The 16,591-nt window shown below is 36.9% G+C and overlaps 1 long non-coding RNA gene across 1 annotated transcript; it reads left to right on the forward strand.

Moving 5' to 3' along the window:
* Positions 1-10,697: 10,697 nt before the first annotated feature.
* On the forward strand, positions 10,698-15,143 carry LOC119874485. Its single transcript, XR_005368286.1, has 3 exons — positions 10,698-10,812; positions 11,215-11,353; positions 14,681-15,143. It is a non-coding gene; the product is annotated as an uncharacterized LOC119874485 (long non-coding RNA).
* Positions 15,144-16,591: the final 1,448 nt, after the last annotated feature.

Here is a 16,591-nt window from a genome sequence, read left to right on the forward strand (position 1 = left end):
GCATTTGTAGTTAATCAACTTTCTCTCTTTCTTTCCCTCTCTCTCTTTCTTTTCTTCCTTTCTTCTCCTCCTCCCTTCCTTCATTCCTTTCTCTTTCTTTCTTTCTTTCTTTCTTTCTTTCTTTCTTTCTTTCTTTCTTTCTTTCGTCTCCCTCCCTCTTTCCCTTTCTTTCAAGAGCCTGAAGTGTCTAGCTAACAAGACCGCTGAATACTTCAATTGGAATCTTGTATGATTACAATGATTCTCTATTTTTTCTGTAGAACATACATAAAAATATCTCTCTGATCACAGATTATGACAAGAGTTGAAAATGTTCATGCACATGATGTACATAACTATGTAAAATATGTACATAACTAAAAATAGAATGTCATCCTAGAATTTGATTATTCATTTAAAAAATCTTTACTGCATAAGAAGCTCTGAGAAAAGTATATATATATATATATATATATATATATATATATATATATATATACTTTTTATTGGAGTTTGATTTGCCAACATACCCTATAACACCCAGTGCTCATCCTGTCAGGTGCCCCCCTCAGTGCCTGTCACCCAGTCACCCCATTCCCCTGCCCGCCTCCCCTTCCACGAATACCTACCATTTGCTTCGACATGGATGAAACTGGAGTGTATTATGCTGAGTGAAGTAAGTCAATCAGAGAAGGACAATCATTATATGGTTTCAGTCATATAGGGATATAAAAAATAGTGAAAGGGATTATAGGGAAAGGAGAGAAAACGAGTGGAAAAATTAGAGAGGATGACAAAACATGAGAGACTGCTAACTCTGAGAAGCTCTGAGAATTCTGAGGCATCTAAATCAAAATCCATGCCTTCTAGGTGCTTACCAAGTCTGGGGTAAATAGATAAGAAACAGCTGTTAAAAATACCAAAAGATATAATGGAGAGTTGTGAAGGTGGTGAGGATGGTGGAGGAAAGGCTACCTGCCTGGGTGATCTGTGAGCAGAAAAGAAATATGCTGGGTGTTCACAGAGGGAGATGAGTTTTTTGCAAAAGTAACAACATGTGCGAAAACACAAGGAGGGAGGCTTAGCTTAATTTGAAGAACCACAAAAAGTAACAGGAGCATAGGATACAGGAAGGGAAGTGGTAGGAATGTGACTATAGGGGGGAAAATGGAGTCAACTGGTAAAAAGTCTCAGCTGGCAAGTAGAAAGCATTTAGCTTGTGCTTGAGGCCATTGAAAGCCAGAAGAAGAAAGGACTCATTTGACTTCAGTTTTTAGGCAGATAACTGTGCTAGCAACATGGAAGATAAGTTAAACTGGGGGAAAAAAATGTTAGAAAGTCAAGTTAGATTATTGGGATAGTCCACATCATAGATGACAATGTCTAGGATTTTGAAATGCGAATCAACAAATATTTATTTCAAAATAATCCAGTAGAGTACTAAAGATTCAGTATTAACTACACCTTTCAAGAAAATGAATGGTGAGCTTTGAACTAAGATGTGGGAAGTAGGGAATCAAGGTGAGTATTCTGGGCTGAGGGAGCAGGGAAATGCTTGAAATTTCTAGAGTGGGAAAATGCCCATCTATGGGTATCACCTACCAAGAGAGGGAAAACAGAAAGAAGGAAAGAAGGATAATTTGAGGGTGAGGTGATAGGTTTAGCTCTGTATCTGTGCTTGTCAAATTTTTATTACACAACAGACAAACACTTAAAATTAATTAAACTGACTGGCATGACTAATCGTCAGGGTAGACAATCCTTTCGTAGTCTTCAAACACCTCTATCACCCCTAAAGTATTATCTGACCTTTGGAAGAACACATTTCAGTGGTAGCAACTCAAGATTTCATCTTATTGCAAAATTTCTCAATCAAGTGCCAACTAACCTCACTTTTTCCTCACTTTACACTAAAGTTTCTACTTATCTAGTTTTCTTTTTCTCTGAGAATTCAATGTTCTTCAGTTAACTTTATGGCCTTTCCTTGCTTGCCCTTCAGTGTAGGCATTGTAATAATGTAAGCATAAGACGAGGAGAACTATAAGTAGTAAGACTGTAGATATAAAGAAAAGGATAGGTCAAGTGATTTCTAAGGTAAATTCAATTTGCCTTGGGAACCAATGGGAAATATTGGAAAATGTGAAGGGAACAATCTATTGTGCTTTCAAGGTTTCTAACTTAGATGAGTATGTTGGTAGTAGAATCATTCAACCAAATAAGGATTAATGTAGAAGCAACTTTGGACTGGGAAGAAAAAAACACTTAGTTTTAGTTGAGGTCACAATGACCTTGAGATATTTATGGGGCACCACAGTATCTAAGAGACAGAAATATAAACAAATGAAACAGAAATTGAGAAATATAAATTGGGACAATTTGGATGGCACCAGGAATCAATTGGCTTGGATCAAATCAACCAAGGAGAGTCTAACAGTGAGATGTCTGTGATGCAGATCCTGAGGAATATAATAATTGACAAAGTTGCTGCAAAAATAGGTATCTGAGAAGATTAAGAAGGGCACAGAGATGGAGGAGGGAAATAGGTATCAAAAAGCTAAGGGAAAAGAAGAGTTTCAAGAAGGAAAGAAAAGCAAACATGGTCTGATGCTTTGAAGCATCCATCAATAAAGACTGAAAAGGATTGTTGAGTTTTAGAAGTTCCAGGTTTTCCAATGCTTTTTGAAAAGACAGCTGCAGAGGAACAGCAAAGTGAGGTTAGTTGGGGCCAGGAGAAAACTGCAGGTAATAAATTGCAACCTCAAGTAGAAAGGATTTTTTCAATAATTTTGGTTAAAAAGGAGGTAAGGAGAGAACTGGAATAGGTCAAAAAAGGAATAAGGATTCCTTTTCCAGAAGAATAACAGAAACACTGCTTGGAAGTCAGAATGCTTTCATCCCGTTTTTTCCTTTACTTTAGGGTCTATTTGTAAAGTGCTCTTTTTGTGCACATGAAGAAATTTCTGAAGATTTCTGTAAAATTTACCTAAGAGTCAATGGTCATCATTGCAATTAATGTAAATTAATATAAAATATGCTCTCACTGATGTCCACATGATTGAACTGGAATCCTAAAATTACGTTTATTTTTATTTAGTCAGTATTTACTTATTTATATGAAATTTCTGTATTGTTAAATTAAATATCCAGAAACAGAATAATAACCAAAAGTAACTTTTTTTGAGTATTTACAATATGCCAGGTACTGTTCTAGGATATTTATTTAATTTACCTCTTCTCCCGAGAATCCATGAGGGAGGTCTGGTTTTTTACCTCCATTTCATAGAAGCACACAGGCAGGCTCCCTTCCCAACATTGCGCTCTTAGTAAGTCACAGATCTGAGTTCACACCCAGCAGCACCAGAGCCCTTGCTTCTAACCATCATACCATCTTGCATCTTGATCATAAATTTTAAGTATCATTGCATATAAAGAGACATCTCTGGCAATACTTTCTTGTTCTCTGACTTCTGTCTTCATTAACTTTCAGGAGCTTATTTCTCCCTCCTGAATTCAACTTGAACAATAAAAAAGGATAGCTAAGTCATTCGTGTAATTATACTAGTATTCAGACAAATTTAAACTTGGATATGTTTATCCCTCTGTTTAAGAAGGTTCCTTAGCTACTCCAGCTCAGTCTCCAGCTGGGAAGTGAGGAAGGATCCAATTGGCATGAAAAGGTCATGGCCATTAGGCCATTGGGCAGGGTATGTAATTGGGAGATTTTAAAATGATTTCTGATTGTCAGAGTTAGTACTGAGGTCCAGGGGGAAAACAAAATTTATTTCACATGAACACCATTCAGGACATTTATACAAAAAAACACTATGAAGAACAAAACTCTTCCTTTGGACTTGAAATCCAAATGTTGAGAATGTTTCAATAATACAAATAAAACAAAGGGGGAGCTACTTCTCTCCCAGTTCATATTAAATGGATGGGTCATAGTTTGTAGCATGATTGCACACATATTTTTCCAATTTCCTTATTATGAGCTACACAGCTAGCAGCACAAAATAATATAAAGTTGAAAAATAAATGAAAAAACATGAAGCCAAAATTCTCCAGTGGAACTGAGACAATACACACAAAAACTGATGTATGGACATTATGATAAGAGAGGGATTTAATGGCTTTCTAAGCTTCCCATAATTCTCAATGTATACTGTGCAAAGAAATATGGGTATTCCTATCATCATCCATAGATACACTACTTCAAGTAATTTATAAACCTGACATCAAATTAGCAATCAACAAGATCTAATCTAAATACATATTAATTTCCTCACTGAGCACTTAGAAACTGGTAAATAAAGAAAAAACATTTAATGCTTTTAAGTCATAGAACAATGTATCTGCTTGGCATGACATCTCACTAAAATTTTTGGAGACAAAGCTAAATGCACTAATTAGGAAAAGAGAAATAATACTTGTTATGAGCCTTTAGGTATTGTAATGTACATTAGGAGTTTTACATGTGCTATCTCAGTATTACTCAGTACATCTTTCTCTCTGGAAGTTTCTGTTATCACTCTCAATTTGAAATCCAAACAAACAGTTGAGGCTCAGAGTTAAATAACTAGTCCAAGCTCACTGAGCTAGCAAGTAGCAGAGCTGAGATTGGAACCCAGTTCGGTCTGATTCCAAAATTCCTTCCTCTTCAAATGTTCCCTCTGTGAGTAATAAAAACCATGGTCTCTCAAAATTTGGATATAATGGAAATGTAGAAATTAAATAATGGATTTAAGTAGCAAAAAATTGAACTCAGCTTTATAATAAGTGGACAATAAAAAATTTCAGTAATGTTCTTGTTTTACACTAAAAGGTGAAATAAGCCATAAAATAAAAACTAATCTGTGTGTAGGAATATCTTTACTCAGTGATAGGCCCTGAGAACCACAGCATAATTATTAAAAGAATCACTAATTTTTGAAAGACCATATTGTCCTAGAGTTTGATTTATACTGGAAAAAAATTAAGATATGGGCTATTTAATGACATAACATCCATTGATTATTATACTAAAGGAATTTTTAGATAAAGATTATTAGAAGAATATTCTATTTCTGTCAGTATATATTTGATAGAAAGTGGGCAGATTGCATTTTCAATAAAAATTATGTATATGTTGCAAGTAACAAAATCACAACTTAATCTAGTTTAAACAATAAACTAAATGCATTAGCTCACATATTGCAAAAGATAAGAAATACAACTAGTTTCAGGCAGGATTGAATCCAGGGGCTCAAAAAAAAAAAATATCATCTAGAACTTCACTCTTAACCTTATCTCTGTTCTGTTCTTTGCTTGACCCTCAGGCTCTCCTTGAGGACGCTCTCAGCCATACTTCTAGTAGCATAAATACAGACCTCGTGACCTCATCTTTTTTTATTGTGGGGACAAGTGATGCTCTCTTCTCGAAGTTTCCACAAAGGATAGACAAAAGTCCCAAATTATTACACATTTTATTGGATCTGGTTAGACTCCCAGGTTCCCTATGATCAGGGGAATGAAATACAGAATACAGGTATTGACATTAAGCCTCCAGGGCTGCTACCCTCTAACCAGGAGTAGGCATCTCACTCAAAATACGTGGGCTCAAAAACAAAAACAAACAAGCAAAACCAACACTTGGACTCAGAATTTGGAGGGACTAGTATCTCAAAGGAAAACTCAGGATACAATTAAGATGGGAAAGGGTGTTCAGTGTCCTTCAACATACAAATGTCCAGTAAAAATGGAAAGATTTTTAAACAAAGACAATGACATGAACACAAATAATCTCACGGGCTGAGATTATTAATAAAAAAATTAATAACTACATTAGGTAATGAGTATTTATTGTCTATCAAATCAAAAGGTAAGTACTTTATGTGTTTTACTCCAACAAAACTTCACAACTACCTATAAAGTGGGAGTTATTATTATTCTATATTTTACAGATGAGGAAATTGAGACCCAAAATATTTAAGTAATTTTTCCAATATAAAAATAGATGAAAGCCTGAATTACTTCTGTAAATTGTGGAAGGGTGCCATCTAGAGGACAGAAAGTTTGAAGGAAAATTGCTGGATAAAGATAAGACTAGCTTCATTCAAGAAATATTTATTGAGCACCTACTACAAATAGATACTGGATTGGTCACTGAAGTCAGTCATTTGAGTGATGAAAACGAAAATCAACTTGTGACTCCAGCCTTCAAAAAATGTGTCCAATCTAGATTTCTCATGGTGCCTCAAACCCACCAAATCTCTCCTGACTCAGGGCCCTTGTACATGCTGTTCTTCCTATTTTATCTCTACCCATAAGTCTTCTCTCTTCACATATCTCCTTATCCTTAATGTGCATGGCCCATCACTGTCATTATCTAATACCTAAACTCCTTGTGCCTCTGTTAATTTGCAGATTAGTGCCACCATAAATTGAAGTTTGTTCATCCCAACTGGGCTCTCAATGCTACCTAGGGTCATACTACGTCTCTCTACTCAATCTCTCTCTTTCTGCAATTGTAATTTCAAACCTTAACTAGTCTTCCCAAATCTTTGACCCTACCACCTTCCTTACTCCCAACAATTACCACATCCATCTCTTTATGAGAAAATAAAAATCATTAGATTTTTTGTAACAATTTTATTTATTTACTTATTGTAAAGAGAGAGAGAGAGAGAGAGAGAGAGAGGTAGAGCACATGGGGGAGAGGGGCAGAGAGAGAGGGAGAGGGAAAGGGAGAGAATCTCAAACAGACTCTATACTGAGCATGGAGCCCAATGAAAGGGACCCAACTCCACAACCTTGAGATCACGACCCAAGTAAAAACCAAGAGTCAGAGGCTCAACTGACTGAGTCACTCAGACACTCCAAAAATCATTAGATTTTTAACCCTAACTTTAGCCCCATTTCAATATGTTGAGTGCTCAGATTTTTATTTTTTATCATAAAACTTCTCCCTGAATCCACTTAAAAAGATTCAAAGTGGACAGCCTGGTTCACACTTTTGAAGAATTAAAATTGAAACTAAAAAATTAAAAATATAGTTCTACATGCTTTCTTTTGAATAGAGGAGGTGTAGAAATGTGGGCGATGTGCTATGGCCATCTTCTACCCTATATACATGGAGTAGATTAAGCCAGTGTGCGTAGATAGAGAAGGCAGTAAAAATTTAGAAACAGAAATGAGAGATAAAAACAAGTTACTACATGAATTTCCTAAGACTTTCCATGTCTTGGTTCCAGGCACTTTCTAAGTCTCAGCTGTATACTCCAGTTCCTTGGAGGCATCTGCATAATCTTATAATTAGGCTTATTCTTCTAGTTTTGGTTGGTTTCTGTCACTTCTGTTAAAAATCATAAATCCAAAGCATTTACTTTGTAATTGTTTGAAATGTTTTCTCTTCTTCCCATCTACTCTGCCAGACTCTGGTCCAAGCTATCCATCATCTCTTAGCTGGACAACTTGGGATGGTCTTCTAACTCGTTTCCCCACATGCCCTATTATTTCACTCAGTCAACTCTTGAGTTGGATAACAATTGTGTCTCCTGCTTATCTGCAGTTTCACTTTCCATGGCTTAGGATACCCATGGTCAAGTGCCATGAAGCAGATGACTCTCCTTCTGATGTAGGATCAGAAAGTCAATTGTAGCCTAATTCTATGTCACAATGCTTACATCATTCATCTCACTTCATCTCATTACACAGGCATTTTTATCAGCCCATATCATCATCATAAGAAGGGTGAGTGCAGTACAGTAACATATTTTGAGAGTGAGAGATAAACCACATTTACATAACTTTAAAATATATATTTATTTTTTTATTTATGAGAGACACACAGAGAGAGGCAGAGACACAGGCAGAGTGAGAAGCAGGCTCCCCACAAGGAGCCTGATGCACAACTCCATCTCAGACCCCAGGATCATACCCTGAGCCAAACGCTGATGCCCAACTGCTGAGCCACCCAGGAATCCCAACATAACTTTTTTTTATAGCATATTGTTACAATTGTTCTATTCTATTATTAGTTGTTGTTAATCTATTACTATGCCTAATTTATAGGCTAAATTTCATCATAGGTGTGTATGTATAGGAAAAACACAGTATATATAGGGTTCAGAACTGTTAGCAGTTTCAGGAATCCACTGGGGGTCTGGAAACATATCTCCTACAGACAAAGGGATTACTGTATTTGTAGATCATTTCATTCCACTGCTTAACATTTTATACAACTATACCTAAATATAAGTTATTATATAAAGTGTAAGGCGATACCTGGGATTGAAAAAATGGAAGATTCAGCACAGCAATGTAGTGAAAGGAGTTCCCAAATATAAGGAGGTCTCAGTACAACTAGGAAACATAACTATAGTACATTGTCATCTGTGACTCATTACAATAGTCAGATAAAGTAAACAGTATTTTTTTAAAAAAATAAAAAATATTTTTTAAAACAGCAGGTTTTTAAAAAAATTATTAAAGAAATTTTGACAACTGGAAAAATGAAGAAAGAGTGAATCTAAGGGGAAGAAGGAAAAATCAGAATATGATGTGGTTGTGATGTAAGAAAGCTAAATCCTCATCTTCCAAAAAAGAAAGCAAAAAAGAAGAAGAAAGTCAGTGGGTAATATGAAAATTTGAAAAAGCAAAAAAAAAAAAAAAGTAGTATAAGCTAATATGGAGGTATAATATGGGAAGACACATGTTATAAAATCTGACAAATATTAAAGATAAATACAGCCAAGAGATTTTTGAATGTTTGACTATTAAGAATGAATATTAATATATGGATAGGGCGGAAGACTACTGTTCTTTACAATTATATGGTACTGATCAACATTTTTAGACTAAGCAAAATTTTCATAAAAATTAACTTTAAAAAACCATAAGATTTTCAGTTGAAAGATGGAAATTAAAAAAAATAATAACTACTTGAATGAATCACAAAGGGAATATCTATGAATTTGTTGACTTAAATTTATAAAACTCTGTACATCAAAAATCATGAAATTTAAATTTAAAGGTACAGGACAGGCTAGAAAATTATTCATAGTATATGGACAATTGGTATTTAGCTATTCTAATACTGAACTTGCTATCCAGTTTAGGAAAAAATTCCCATTTTGTGTGGTACTGACAGGAGAGCAGAGGATGAAGGGGCAACCTATAGTCAAAGCTAAAAGAATATCTTCTCTTTTAGTTGCAAGGCTGAAATAAACAAAGCCAAATCCAATTTTTTCACAGTGGAGAAATGTCAATGGAGTCAATGTCAAAGCCTTGGCAGTATCCTAAAGATAAGGAAAATGCTGGATGCTGATAAGTGGAATTGAAATGGGAAGACCTGTGAGCTTAGAGGCTACAGCTCCCTCTAAGAATAGCTTAACAACTGAAGGAACTCCTCCTTCCTTGTCTAATAAAGATGTTTTCTCTCTTCCTTAAAGGTAGGCCTCCTCTTTCCCTGAAACTCTAACCTTGCCAACGTGGTCCAGTTCTCCTTTGGCCCTAACTTCCCACTCCTCAGAATCCAGAAGGAGGTACAGATTTGCAGTTAATAAAATACTTGCCAAATGGGTGACCAATTTCAAACAAAGCATGCTATGGTTTACAGTAGTTAAAATCACGACATTGAAAAAAAATCTGTAAGCGTTCTTCTCAGGATATTCTTGCAATGGGTAGGAAGAAGACTAGTATACATTTAACTCTTCTTCTGGTGGCATGCAAGATGGAAATTTTCAAGGTAAACACAATCTCTTGATAATTACACTTGTCATTGTCTACTGGAGTAATAATGTGGAATAGCATTTAAAATGGCATTTCCCTTCCATTTGAGAATGAATCCATTATTTTATGTCATAGTCATATATTTTAAATATTATCACCGAAGTAAACTGCCCCTTGATACAGAGAATTAAAGTTTTGACTATCATCTGATATATATATATATATATATATACACACATTTGTAATTTAATAATGCTACATATACTAAATTAAAGTTAAAACATTTAAGTGCCAAAAAAGAATAAAATAATCTCCAAGCTTTGGGCAAAATATGGGATTGTATTCATGAAAATGGATGCTGATAATATCCAATAAAGGAGGAAGGAAGCATCATTCTAGAGCACACTGAATTTACAGTTATGATTGAATTTACCAGAGATTCTGAATTCCATATTCTAGCTTAGGTAGCTGGGGATGAGTAATGAATACTGGAATCAAGGCTGAGCTGTATCAATCAAACTGAAATTTCTTGGTCCAAGAAAAAGGAAGAAATTCTAAGATGGAGAAAATAGAAATGCAGGAACAGATTTATTTTTTTAAGATATTATTTATTTATTCATGAGAAACACAGAGAGCGAGGCAGAGACATAGGCAGAGGGAGAAGCAGGCTCCATTCAGGGAGCCTGATGTGGGACTTGATTCTGGAACTCTGGGATCACACCCTGAGCTGAAGGCAGACGCTCAACTGCTGAGCCACCCAGGCGTCCCAGGAACAGATTTATTATGTTACTCTTCACCTTCTCTAACAAGGAGACACTCTTCTATCATTAAGAAGTTAAAGGGGGGTGGGAGTGAATGGGTGACGGGCACTGGGTGTTATTCTGTATGTTAGTAAATTGAACACCAATAAAAAAAAAAAAAAAAAAAAAAAAAAAAAAAAAAAAAAAAAAAAAAAAAAAAAGAAGTTAAAATATGAATTTAGACTATCATAACATGCTTTTTCTTTAAATAGAAGAGACTAGAATAACAAATATTCAAACATGGGCCATGTAGTAAAGACATATTTGTTTTGTGATATTTTTGTTCTAATTACAGCTACGGGTATGAAATGATTTATATAAACTGGTATGTATATATGTGAACATGCATTTATACATTTTTATTCATGATGATATAAATTTTCAATATTTCTTAATGAGTGTCATGGTGAGAAATACTTGAGAGCCACTGTTCTAGTTGATTTACAAGTGACCTAGCACACATAAGCTAGCACCAGCAAGAGGAGATTCTTCTGAAAGAAGACTAGCAGTGTTTAGCATGACACTGGAAAGTCCAGAAAGACAATGGAAAAGAGAATTTTGATTAGTGACATCTTGTTGTCCATTTAACCTGAAGGAAACATGACTTGAAGGAATGAGCTATAGCAATTCCTGACTAGGGACATAAGGACAGCAAAATGGCCAGGATTAGGTAACAAGAAAAAAGTGGTTCCCAGTGTTGACTGGTATTATTGATTTCAATCAACAGGAAAAAGCAGAGTCCTTCAACAGAAGGAAGAAGGGAAGAATAGTGGGAAGGAATGACTCCTTCTTATGCGACCAGCAAATTCAGCAGTAAAACCTAATGAAAGAGAACCAGATAGGAAGAACCACTAAAAGCACTAAATGTGGGTAAATTTTTTTTAAGATTTTATTTATTTATTTATTTATTTATTTATTTATTTATTTATTTATTTATTTTGAGAGAGAGAGAAAAAGAGAGTGCACACAACCAGCAGGGAGAGGCAGAGGCAGAGGGAAAGAGAACCTTAAGCAGATTCCATTCTGATCAGAGAGCCCATCAGGAAGCTTGATCTCACAACCCTGAGATCATTTCCTGAGCCAGAATTAAGAGTCAGACACTTAACCGACTGAGCCATCCAGATGCCCCAAAGGTTTGGGTCATTCTAACAAATTACCCCAACCACTCAAGGGACTGGCTTTCTGGAAACTGTCCAACATTTTTCCCACTATCATATACTGCTAGCAGAAGAGTACACTGATAACACTTCTAGAAAGCGAATTGGAAATTTGTATCCAAAACCATAAATTATACAAACCTTTGCTTTGATAATTCTACTTCTACTCATCTCAGAGAAAAGTCAAAGCTATTCACAAGAAGCAGTAAGAAAGAGAGAGAGAGACAGAGAGAGAGGGAGAGAAGCCCGGACTATTTATAACTATTGCTACCAACTAGGTTGTGAGTTTCCTCTGCTATGAATTATGAACATTTGATGAGGACTTTCCATGAAAAAACCACTCTAGGGATGCCTGGGTCACTCAGCGTTTAAGCGTCTGACTTTGGCTCAGGACGTGATCCTGGAATCCCAGATTGAGTCCCACGTCAGGCTCCCTGCATGGAGCCTGCTTCTCCCTCTGCCTGTGTCTCTGCCTCTCTCTCTCTCTGTCTCTTTCTGTGTCTCTCATGAATAAATAAATAAAATATTTTTTTAAAAGAGAAGACCACTCTATATCATGTGTGACAGAAATTAAAGACACTATGAGACTCCAAAAATGGCCAAGCTTCCCCTGACCCAGCTAACCTGAGCCACTGTCATTTCTTCCTCCAAAATAATTCTATCCGTGCTTTGTTCATCCTGCCTTTGCAATAAAGATTATTAAGACGACCAATCATGAACTTGCTTCTACTTCCCATCAGCAGCCAGTCCAGAACAAAACTCGAGTTCCTTGAATTATCCTCAAGATCACCTAACCCAGGCATAATATCTTTCTAAGATGCCCTGTGTGGTTCCCCATAGTGTGTGTTACCTGCTAACACTATTCAACATGCAGGAAAGAAGTTAATTCATTGAAAGGGAAGCCTCATGGTATTAGAGCTTAATTCTTTCACAGAACCCCATTGAGAAGGGCTGCAGGGCTTTCTATCTCTCACCTTACTTATACTATCAACAATCCTAGGAAGAAAAAATAATTATTATCATTTCTATCTTACAAACAGAAAAAGAAACTGAGGCACAGACTAGCCCGGTAAATCATCTAAGATCTAAGAATTCGAGCCCTGGTAGTCAGATGGAGAGATATTTTATTACAGAAGCTATTTGGCTTCCACCAAAATGCTATCTCAGCTACTTAGTCATCTAGGGTCAAACCTGGAATCATACTTATATAATCACTACCCCAGCCATCCACACTCACCCAGAGCTTCATGGAAAGCAAATCATCTTTTATCTCCAACCTTGCCTTTCCATGCCCAGGGCCAGTCTGCTAGTTCCAATCCTCGTTATCTCTCCCTGCACTGTTGCAAAAACACTATAACTGCATTACTTATGCCCAGTCACCTACTTCTGTAATTAAGCATAAATTTTTGAAGAAAACATTCCAAATAGGCCCTGATTATGCAGCTCCTTGCTAATAGATAGAAGATAGATAGATAGACTTAAAAAAAAAAAAGAACAACCCTAAACTCTACAGCTTGGCATTTATATTCTTCCAAGGGTTGGTGGCTGTGGTCTACTTTTCCAACCTTATTTCCCGTTACCTTGCTCTGTTCCAGATAAATTAATCCACTCTTCATTTCCTGAACAAGTTCTGAATTTTTCTTGTACTTTTCTTCCATGGTCTCTCTGTTCAACTCACCACACTTCCAGCTTTCAAATTCCCACCCATGCACTATCCAACTCAATGTTAGTCTTCAGGGCAATGTGGCTTAGCGAAAAGACAAACAATGAACATGGAATGATTAGTTTTCCCAACACTCGTTCCCCAACCTCCACTACTCCATGTTCTCACAGCAATTAAATTCATTTCCCTTTATGCTCCCATGTTACTTTGCCTATATTCATGGACAGAAATGATCACATTCTGCCTTAGGTGACAGTTTTTATTTTTTTTACTTCATTTTCCTCCTAGGTTATAAAATCCTTGAAAACATAAAACATCTTATTCATTTTTTATTCATGCCATGAAGTATAAATTATTATCACTTAATGAATTAGACATATGAACATTCACATTGTCAAGCATAACACAGTTCTGTGGCCCCACATCTCCTAAAAGTCTACCTTATTTTTTTCTGAGAATTCATAAATTGGGTAGGAGAGGCTGTACAAGCTTTTTGGGGCTCTGAGATATCATTTGGGAATAGGGACTTGCCCAAAAAAAGAATATTTTCTTTCTCCAGGAACAATCATTTAAAGTTATTCAGGACTTTGCCTATATTTAAGTGATATTATTTCCCTTCTCTGTGCTCACTTGGCCACCAGCATTTATGAGTTGAGTCCATTGTCATCCAATGTGGAGCACTCCTGAGAGGTTATTGGCCAACCTTATGTCCAGTCCACAGGCATGTGCCTTTGTCTCTGACACAAATTTCTGCTCTAGAGGATTCTGGTTCATGGCGCAGAACTGGTTATACTTTACCTGGCGGTTATAAGCCATAAAGAAATCACATAGAAAGACTTGCTCATAGCCACTTTCCTTAGTGCAGGTGGGGTAATGTTGGTGCCTGGAGGCTGGGAGTGTGACATGTACATAAACTTGACAAACTCCATTCCAGTTCAAAACCTTTTTTATTTTATTTTTTTAAGTAGGCTCCACATCCAGCATGGAGCCCAACGCAGGCCTTGAACTGACAACCCTGAGATCAAGACCCGAGCTGACACTAAGAGTTGGATGCCTAACTGACTGGACCACCCAGGTGCCCCCTGGCTCAAACACTTTTTAAAAAATTTCAGCTTCAAAGAGCCCATTTTCCTATTAGGAGGTCATTTAGTAGTGGGAGAAATTAACTTTTCACATTTCTAGCCAATTTCTAGCTTGAATTTCTTTTTTACTTAATCTTCTGGATTTTTCTTTTGTGTAAGAAATGCACTACAAAATAAATTTTTTAAATGTGGGCAATAGGAAGATGTTTCCAAAGAGGATAACCCCAAACATTATATATTTAATATTTCATCTCCTGTCACTGCTTTTTCTCTGTCCCTCATCATTTCCAGGAAAACAAGAACTCGAGAGATCTGTCAGAGAAACAAGAGGATGTAATGAAAATTAACCATAGAAGCCTACACCTTGTAAAGCTGGCCAGCCTAACATATAATGGGAATTATCTAGTGTTCCACCAAGTCCCTGGGGCCCCAGGAAAGGGACCTATGAAGAAAATTCAGAAAAAAAGAAACTAAATCATTCAAGAGCTGTGAGGTTGATATATGGGGCACATTCCCAGAGTACATGTGGCTTCGCTAAATAATGACTGAATGAAGATACAATCAGTGTCTACAGGTTTATGGAGAATGTGATCACTGAGGAGAGAAGAGGGAGACAGTTGTCCTGGAGGTGATAGCATCATGGTCACTGCCTTTTCTTTGTTTCATTTTTAATATGGGGTTCTGTGCTTTATATTTCTCTCGCTTGCTACAGAAACTAGTGCCAATATATTTTTAAAATCTTTTTTTAAACTAAAAAAAATAAAACAACAATGGAAACTTTGTTTTTCAAAGATTATTTATTTATTCATGAAAGACACAGAGAGAAAGAGGCAGAGACACAGGCAGAGGGAGAAGCAGGCCCCATGCAGGGAGCCCGATGCGGGACTTGATCCCAGGACTCCAGGATCACACCCTGAGCCAAAGGCAGATGCTCAACCGCTGAGCCACCCAGGCATCCCAACGTGGAAACTTACATAAAATTTTACCTTCATAAAGTTGTAAGGAGTTCTCTATATGTATTCTGGGTAGGAGTACTGACAAGTAATAAGAATATAAATTGGGGCACCTGGGTGACTCAGTTGGTTAAGTGTCCAACTCTTGATTTTGACTCAGGTTATGATCTCAGGGTTGGGAGATCGAGCCTGACCTGGGGCTCCACACTCAGCATGGAGACTCCTTGAGGTTCCCTCTCTCCCACTGCACTCTTTCTGCTCTTTCTCACTCTCTCGCTCCCTCAAAATAAACAAAATCTTGAAAACGCAAATGTAAAAATCAATTAACAGCCTATCTGAGATAGAGAAGGAACAAGGAGTCTCCAGTGTCATGTCTGGGGTGAAGGAAAAGGAGGAGAGAAATAGAATGGAATGGAATGGAATGGAATGGAATGGAATGGAATGGAATGGAATGGAATGGAATGGAATGGAATGGAATGGAGAAGTGAATCCACCAATATACTTGCCCCTCATAACCAAGTGGAGCTGCCCTCTTGGTTGGTAGCCAAGACGAGCAACCCATGAAGTGCTTATAAGGTAATAATGTCCCCTGACTTCCTAAGAGATGTCCATTGACACAGGATTTATTTCAGACAGGAGGAAGTCACCAGCCTGTATGCCATCCTTTAGACTCATAGTGCCAAGAAAAACTGAGAGAAGGTGTATGTCAGAAGCAGTAATGATGGCAGATAGTTGCTAAGGAATAACACCCCCAGTTCTTTCTTACCTAAACTTAGCATAGCAGTAACAAGGGACAAAGCTTAAAGCAGGGTTGGCAGGATCTCAAAAGGTCCAAGAACAACTGGCTGCTTGCCCATTCCTGGGAGTGTTATGGAAACTATGAAGTACCCCCTGTTCTCAAGGGCTCCTGGGTAAGAGATGGAGACAAGCACAGAAACAGTAACGTCACTGTTACTCAATGAGTTCAGAGATGGAACGAAAAGCACAGGTGCCAGGCCAACAGAGAGGACAAAATCTATCCCAGCATGGAGGACTTGACAGATGTCCTGGAGGCAGCAAAGCATGACCTGATACTTATCAGATGAATTCATTTTCAATTTCCAATTGTTTTAGTATGGAGCTCCTTATCCAGGAGCATTTATAGCAGATGGTAGAGTGGATATGTACTGTTTTGCCTGTCATGCTTGTTTTCTTCTCAAAGAATAATCCCTTCTTTCCTAGGGAACTATTCTTCACCCCATTCCAACTG

Source organism: Canis lupus, chromosome 13 (assembly GCF_011100685.1).
Source record: "Canis lupus familiaris isolate Mischka breed German Shepherd chromosome 13, alternate assembly UU_Cfam_GSD_1.0, whole genome shotgun sequence".
NCBI lineage: Eukaryota > Metazoa > Chordata > Mammalia > Carnivora > Canidae > Canis > Canis lupus.